The sequence below is a fragment of the Talpa occidentalis genome, unplaced genomic scaffold (genome assembly GCF_014898055.3).
Source record: "Talpa occidentalis isolate TD23 unplaced genomic scaffold, MPIMG_talOcc4v2.1 talOcc4.673, whole genome shotgun sequence".
NCBI classification, from domain to species: domain Eukaryota; kingdom Metazoa; phylum Chordata; class Mammalia; order Eulipotyphla; family Talpidae; genus Talpa; species Talpa occidentalis.
In genome coordinates this window covers 1-8,266 of record NW_023605054.1, presented here as the reverse complement: position 1 = coordinate 8,266, position 8,266 = coordinate 1, and the positions used below count along the sequence as shown (strand labels likewise).

The window sequence follows — 8,266 nt, the reverse complement described above, 5'->3', positions numbered from 1 at the left end:
CCCTCCATGAGAGCAGGTCTCACAACTTGGCTCTGCTGCCCCCTTGACTGGGCAAGCTGTCCCCAGCGGTCCCCTGGGAGCTCCCAAGTGCACACCTGGGCCTCCTGGTTTGGGATTAGGTGCTCTGCTCTGCCCACTTGCTGTTCACCAGGATGATTCAGAGGATACCCATCCTCGGTGCTGAGTAACTCCCAGACTCCATGATGCTCACTTGTCATCCTCATGATGAAGGTACCGCCTGGTCTTAGGCAGCTGCACATGACGAATCTGGCTGATCACACCCACCCTGAGCCCCAAACGAGGAGCTTCCCTAGGGGCAGAGGACAGAGAGAGGCGAGGTGTTCACTGAACGAGTCGATGAGTTATGCAGACAGGCTGCATGGTCTGGGCTTTGGTATTGGGTGACTCTGTGTCCAAATCCTGGCTCTGTACCTCCTGTGGGTAACCTGACTTCTCTGAACTGTTGCCTCCCAGTCCTGACAGATCAGATGAGTTCAGGTGTGAGGCTCCCAGCACATGGGACCGTCAGCACCAGCAGTGGGTAGGACTAATGTTGGCCATGACAAAGCACAGGGAGTATGAGGATGAGAAAGTTCTGGGCTGATGGCACTGCTCTGACAACTAGGGCAGCCTCTCCCTCCATCACTGTCCTTGGAAAGACCCTCAGAGCACCTCTGGAATTCCAAGGTACCTCACCTCCCAGCAGAGAGCGGGAGAAGGGGAAGGGATTGGCTCTGCACACTCAGGACCCCAGGCTGGCAGCTGGCAGCCCCCTGAGGTGCCCAGGTCATGGACGTCTCCTTGGAAGAGCTGCTAACTGCTGGCTCCTCTCACACAGACTCTAATCACGTCTGGAACAGATGGCAGGGGTGGGTGTTCCTGACTGAGCTGACAGAGCCTCATTTGCCTGGAAATTCCCTCCAGTTCCAGGGAACCCCTTCCAGATGTTCTCACCCACAGCCAGGCTGAATAGGAGCAGTAGGGAGGTAAGGAGCAGGGCCGGAGAGTCGAGCCAGCTGATATATAGACGAAGAAAGCAGCCACGTATAAGATCAGACCAAAGGTCCCCCTGCCTTCCAGAACCTCCCGGCCATCAATACCTCACTAGGTTTCCACTGTTAGATGATCATTCCTTTGCATAAGCCATTGCTCCTCTTTGAGACTTTAATCCCCTATGAGGTGTAACACACAAACCCTCCCCGCTCAAACTGTGGTCCACACCCTGGACATCCCCTGAGGGCATCCCCTCAGGCCCCAGCCCAGAGCTACTAAATGAGAGTGTGCACCTTAAGGAGATGCCCACGTGGAGAAATACTGTGCGGGATCATCACTGCCCACTGACTTCCTAGAAGGCAGGCTCCAGGCGGGTGGGGATCTCGCTTAGCTCAGTACTCTCTCATCAGTGCCTGAGGCACGCCTGGCACAGAGCTCTGCAAAGCTTTCTGAATAAATGAATGAACACAGTGTAGGGTCTAGTTCCCCAGGCCCCGAGGAAAAGGTACTCAGGAGAGGTAAGTTGTGATGGCGGTGGAAGGAGAAGGAACTAGAGGGGCATTAGCAGGGGCCAAGGACTCTGAAGAGGGCGGATGGCAGGGACAGAGGTTATACAGAAGGATAGGGGACCCCAGAACTAGAAATAGAAGTGGGATTTGGGAGGAGAGGAGACAGCTCCTTCTCCTAGAGGTTCCCATTGGATCAGACCCCATGGGGCACTTCCCCAAATGGCTCCCTCCTCAGTCAGCCCTTACAGTCCCCAATGCCTGGCCTGCCAAGGCTCCAAGCACCTCGACGTGCACACCTCCTATGAAGGCAGGTTTGGGCCTTGTCAGGCTGCCCTTCCACCTCCCTAGGAGGGGCCTTGGTGAACAAGAGCGGGTCCTTGGAGGCGGCAGGCCCCGGCGCTGACCATGTCCCATTCCCAGAGCATCTGGGCTCCTGCGCAACCCCACTCCCACGCGGGCACTCAGGTGAGCAGGCCAGGCTGGCTGTCAGGGACGTGCCCATGGAGACTCACCTGACGCGGGGAGAGGCACGTGGTGGAAGCTGCCGGGCAGATGGAAGGCCTGGCTCCTGGGATCCCAAACAGGAATCCTTGAGTTAAGTCAAAAAAGCACGTTGCTGAGTGGCTGAATGGCTGCCCTTGGGGACAATGAGCCACACACGGGAATATACACACACTCCCATGGCCCGGCCATGTATGTGGGGGAAAATATAAGTGTGGAAGGATCACCCCACAATCATATCATAACCGTTACCTCTGACAGTGAAGTGGGGTCTCAGAGGGAGACTGATGGGATGATGATTTGGAGAATCACTGGTGTGGAATTAGATTTAAGCAGGACACTCCAACTTTGGGCAGAGGAGCCACGTCAACCCCTCCTTCTGCGGTTCCCCTAGTGCCCGCTTCAGGGATGGCGCAGCACACCATAGGCGGCAGAGCTCTGTCCCCTCCCTCAGTTCAGCAGACACCCACGATCATGCACCAGGGCTGGTGGAAATACGACCCCATAGTGCAGATGCAGCGACAGAGTCAGGAAGACAGCAGGACTTGCCCTGGGCCATAAGGCCAGGAAGCACCATCTCCACAGGCGTCAGGACAGTGGGGATGGGGTGGCTGAGGCCCACGTGGCCACTGAGCCCCAGGGTTCCCGGGGTTTATGGGGCAGCTTCTCCTGGCCCTGCTCGGAATCTCCACACAATGAGCGTGCCCCCATTCCCTTCTCTTGCCCCCACCCTGTCCTTCACTCCTGAACCCCAAGGATGATGTCCTTCTAACTGCCTCATGGCCAAGAAGCAGCAGCTGCAGCATTCCGGCTTCCCTTCTCCGACTGCTCTTCAGGGCTGCAGGCCCGGCTCTTTGCCCAGCCACGCTCTACCCCGGCTCCATCATCGCTCCTGATTGGTTCCCCCTCTGGCCCATCCCCCTTCCTGGTCACTGATTGGCTGTTATCCTCCGGCTCGCCCCACCTGGACCACCTCCCTGCTCCTAGCCCCAGCATGCGGCCCAGCGAACTTCTAGATCCTGATTCTGGAGGTGACAGGGACCCACTGCTCACAGGAAGCCTGCGGAGGAGCCTGTGAAAGCGCCCAGATGTCAGGACCCAGGTACTGATACAGGGGGTCTGGGGCGGTGTCCAAGAACCCACAGTTTATAAAAAGGAATCCCAGTGCTCGCTTCGGCAGCACATATACTATAAAAAGGAATCCCAGCTGATGCTGATACTCAGTGAAATGTAGATCTCACCCCCCTTGGGTTCAAACCTTTGGGTCAAAATCAGGGAAACAAGTCCAAAAGATTCCTGGGCACTGGGGGCAGAGGCCCTGGTACTTCAGCCTGTCAAATGGGAAGGAGATGTGGAGGGAGGCCTTGGGGACAACCTAACCAGAAAAGCTTGTGCTTTTTGACTCAAAGGATAGTTCCCAGCCCTGGGACTCCCCGGGGCACTCCAGGTCCTATAGGCTATGCCTCTGCACCATCACCCCCACACACGTGTGCACACACACACTTGCCACATGCACGCAGACAATGCACAACACACAGGCATGTGTGAACACCGTGGAGAACCACACTCCCTGCTAGCCCACACCCCACGGGAGCATTCTAGAACCTGAGGCTCCACCCACTCCTGGTTGTAGTTCTCCTTGGTGATGCTGTGTCAAACCCTCCAGCGCCACTGGTCAACCAGGTAACTGAAGGGGATGAAGGCGATCTTGTCCAGCGCCATCTTCATTAGAAAGTTGATGTCTTGCTCTGCAGAGGGATAGGAGGCCGGGGTCAGCTCTGCACACTGCTCCTGCTGTGTCTGAGCAGCATGGCAGCGGAGAGAGCAGCAGTGGGTGGGGAGAGGTGTGGGCTGTACCTCTGGGTCCTGTGACCTACCTCCTGGCATGGTCTGGGTGCCATCCTCCTGGCTCACCCTGTGGGGGCCCCTTGCTCCCAGCTGCTCTGTCCCAACTTCAGCCTGTGGGCTGTTTAGTCCCCCCTCCCCCCCTCCCAAGCTCTCTGCGCTTTTGGTCGCTCTGCCCGCTCCAGCCGATCTCCTGCTGCTCTCACCGTATTCGCCACCCTTGCTGCTCAGCAGATTGATGCTGCGCAGGTGCTTCGGGTAGACACTGAGAGGGCCAGCACGTCCCCCATGGCCTCGTGAAAACCAGGATTGGCGCCCTCCCGGAAGGTCACAGGCAAGTCCTTGTATTGCATGAAATACTGTATGTGGCCCATTTCGTGGTGAACCACGATCAGCTCCTCCATGTTCACAGAGGTGCACTGCTTGATCCTGGGACACAGGGTGGGGAGGGGCGTGGAGGAAGGACAGTGAGGAATCCTGGGCCAAAGGGGCCTGCTGTCCTCACTGCAAACAGGGCAGCCCTGACCACTGTCCTGTGCAGGGAACACAGCACTGTGGGAGGGGAGGCCAAAAGGAGCTAAGAAGTAAGCCGGAGAAAGAGGGAATCTGGGGTAGAAGCCCCTAAAGTGTGGTCTTCCTCTGCTCAACCCCCAGTCCAGTTATCAAGTTGCCTTAGAGACATGAGGACATTCAGTATGCTCAGGGCAGAACTTTCTAGAATGTGGGTCGTGTGGTTTCTCAAGTACATGTTTTCATCTCTCCTAACACTTGGGCTCCTGGAAGAACACCCCTGTGCCCGCAGGACTGCATCCCACCTGGCAGCCCCGGGCGGCCCGGCATTCACTGCAAGATTCCTGTGGCCAGGACCAAAGTGGCAGCTGGAGGCCTGTCCAGAAATTCCACCTCCCTCTTGGCCTTTCCTCCTTCTCTTTTGTGAGCTGACCTCTCCCTTGGATCTAACCAGAGCCCTGCAGTGGCAGCTGACCTCATTTTTCTCATTCTACCAGGGGCTGGGCGGGGCTGCCTAGAGTGCCGCTTACAGCGAGGGTGGGGCCTATCCTCTTCCTATGGCTCCCCATCCAAGGGAGGATCCCCCAGGAGCTCTCACCCCTTTGCTTTTGTCCATGCCCAGCCTGACAGCTGCAGTCCTCATGCCCTGAAGAACCCAAGGCCAGGTGACCCAGCAAGTGCCGTCTGGTTTGTTCCAGGCTGTTGTGCACTCACGAGACACGCCATCAGCTGTGGCAGATCATCAGCTGTGGCTGCTTCTCCTAGAGTTGGGTTTTTTTTCCCTTCTCTTGAATGGGGGTTTCACCTTGTGCCTTGCTTTGGCCAATAAAATGCAGCAGAACTACACCTGTGCCAGTGTGGGACGACACCTTTAAGAGGTCTGGCTGTTCCTATTCCGCTCTGGGGGATGCCAGCTGCCAGGCAGCAGAAAGCCAACTGCCTGAGACTGCCACACTGTAGGAGACTCAAGCTAGCCTAGAGAGCCAGCCACCAGCCCCCGGGTTCCCACCACCCAGCTCCACTGCCCGACACGGGAGTGAAGAAGCCGACTTGAACATTCCCACCCTGGCGTGTGCCACGGTGAGAGAAACTGAGGCACCCAAGGGAGAATCGGAACCAAGGCCCATATGGGTGGCTCACTGAGCCACCCCTGCCACCTGCAGCCACCAGAGCTTTCCCAGCTGGGGCCTTCATCACGGCAGAGCAGGGATAAGCCATTTCTACTGCATTCCTGGCACAGAAAATGCTGAGTATAACCAGATGGTTTCACAGGCCCCTTAATCGGGGGTAGTGGAGGCGGGCTATGCTGCACTAGATAACCGAAGCACCAGGCTGCAAAGGAGACCGCTTCTGAGCCTGCTAGTGGTGAGCTCCGGCACCCTCACATGCCTCCCTGCGTCAGGGCACATGCACCCAGGGAGAGGGCCCGAGGGTGCCCACGGTGCACAGGGGCCATCAGTGAGGAAAGGCTGGGCCGCTCTCACGGCACTCAACGCCCAGGACCTGGAAGCAAGTGCTCACCCCTGACCCAGGTGACAGAGCTGGTGAGCATCCAGGACACCCTCTTACCCTCGCCTGCCAGAAACCAATGGTTTGGTCTGGTCCAGGCCCTTGACTCTCCACGCCTACGGACAGCAATGGAGCCTTCACTTGGCTCATCTCCTTGCCCACTGGCTCAGGACCAGGCCCACTGGCTGGGCCAGGACGCACCTGAAGTCCTTTCCGTTGAAGAAGTCCCAGGCGGAGGCATGACATACCACCTCCCGCCCGTCGGTTGGCTTCTCCAGCATCGACTTGTTCCAGAACTCAGGGGGCACTGGCAGCATCCCCATGGAGGTGAAGAATTTGTTGGCTTCCTCAAACATCCTTCGGGGTGTCCAGCCCTGCAAGAGGAGGGGGCTCTGTCTAAACAGGGGACTGTGGGGATCAACTGTGTGTCCAGCATATGGGGTAAGCTGGAGAGAACTCCCGAAACGGAGGGCTCTCTCCCACCCAGACAGGGCGCACCCCTCCCCTCCGCCCTGGGTCTCCCGTGCTAGCCTGCTTTATCATGTTCTCCGTGACATCCAGCTGGGGGCTAACGGATAGGGCACCACCAAGTCATAGACGTTGGCCCAGGTCTGCGCCCACATGTTCCCTGGAGGCAGAGAGGAGACAGCGGTTACTCTTGGGCTCAGCACCACCAAGCAGGTCCCAGTCTCCAGACCCCACATCCAAACAGTGTCTCTTGAGTACCTACTCCCTGCAAACTGTGCCAGGCATTTGACAGTTATCTCTGCCGGCACATCCAGCCTACAAGGTCTTTACCATCCTGGCTCCCAGGGGGCCCTCAGTGGCCTTCAGAGTCAAGGCAGTCCTCCCTGGCCATCGGGGGTACAGCCCAGGGTGTCTTGCAGCGGGTGGTGAACATCAAGCTTCATGTCCATACTTCTGTGCATAGTGGCCACCACTGACGGTGTAAGCAACCCCCTCAGCTCTCAGGCCAGGGGCTGGGGTTTGAAGGCAGACGCGCAGGCTGCCCCACCAGTCACTGGTGAGGTCCCCTGAGCTCGATGTCTGCAGCACCTGTCCACAACTCTGGTGCAACAGCCAGTCTCCTTCAGGAGGAGCTGATGCCTCTGGGTTTAGAACAAGAGAACCTCGTTCTCCAGGACAGGGTGCAAAGGAAGGTGCTCATAAAGAGAGGACAGGCGCAGAAGTAGGTTTGGAGGAGAGTTTTTCCACAGTCAGAGGAGGGTCAGCCAGAGCTGACGACAGCTGGCGTCTAGAGGCGAGTGAGTTAGGGGGAGAGCTTGAGCTGGCGAGTGGAGGAGAGAGGAAAGCAGGGGGCCCAGCACCCCAGAGTCCCGGTCTGTGCTCCTCGGTGACCAAGCTGAGGGCCGCTCTGACATGTTTGGCCTCACCAAAGAGGGACCAAGGAGTGCTGGTCTTTGGGCGAAGACCTGAGGCTGAGCAGGAGCTAGATCCAAAGCTGAGCCAGTTTCTTGGGTCCCCCAGAATTTGTAAATGGTCTGTGGCTCCATCTGGTCTCCACTCACAGTAACCCCTAGCCCCAATGGCCCAACAGGGATCCCCAAGCAGTGATAGGTGACGGGGTTTCTCGTGATTACCCCTCCACACCCCCACCCATGTGGCCCAGATGCCCGCCCCACTCCAGCATGGCTCCAGGCCTGACTCCTTGCACACACCCAGCCTGAAGTGCCACCTTTGGGCCCTTCCCAGCCTGCCCTCGCCCTCTGGCCAGCCCCGGCCCCCTCGTACTGGGGTGTGTCTTCACCCCCTCAAGGCCCAATGTGCTCTCACCCAGCAGATGCGCCGGGATGGGGCCCTGCAGGTTGATGTACTCGGGCCCATAGTGGCGGTGCAGGGCCCGGCGCACGTAGGCGTGCAGGTTCAGGTAGAGCGGCTGCAGCTGCTGGTAGAGCTGCTCCAGCTCAGCCTCCAGGGACGGCATCTCGTACACAGCTCTCCACGAGTCTCCTGCATCCACATAGCCTGCGCAAGGGACACAGCCAGGCCCTCCATGCCTGCCGTTCCCCGAGCACCCCACCTGCCCACTCCAGGGACACCCCAGGCCCCCAACCCCTGCTCACTAGGCTGGGGTCTCCGAGGACCTCTCTGGAGGCCCCCCAGACCCTGAGGCCAGAGACCCAGGGACTCACCGTTGAGCCGGCCGCCTTGTTGGTGAGTTCCACATATTTGGGGAAATGCAGGAGGATGGTTTTCCCCGCCTGGTCTCGCCAGCCCTTCCACGCCCATAACAGGTCGTCATAGTTCCGGGATGTGGCCATGAGATGTGTCAGCTCTGGGGGCAGGGGGTGAGTGACTTGACCCGGCCCTTGGCTCACCTCCCACCCCCTCTTCAGGGGAACTCAGCCAGAATTTCAGCCGAATGACACCCCCTGCTC

The 8,266-nt window shown here is 58.5% G+C and overlaps 1 pseudogene; it reads right to left on the bottom strand.

The window, feature by feature from the left end:
• Positions 1-207: 207 nt before the first annotated feature.
• Positions 208-8,117, bottom strand: LOC119230340 (angiotensin-converting enzyme-like; annotated as a pseudogene).
• Positions 8,118-8,266: the final 149 nt, after the last annotated feature.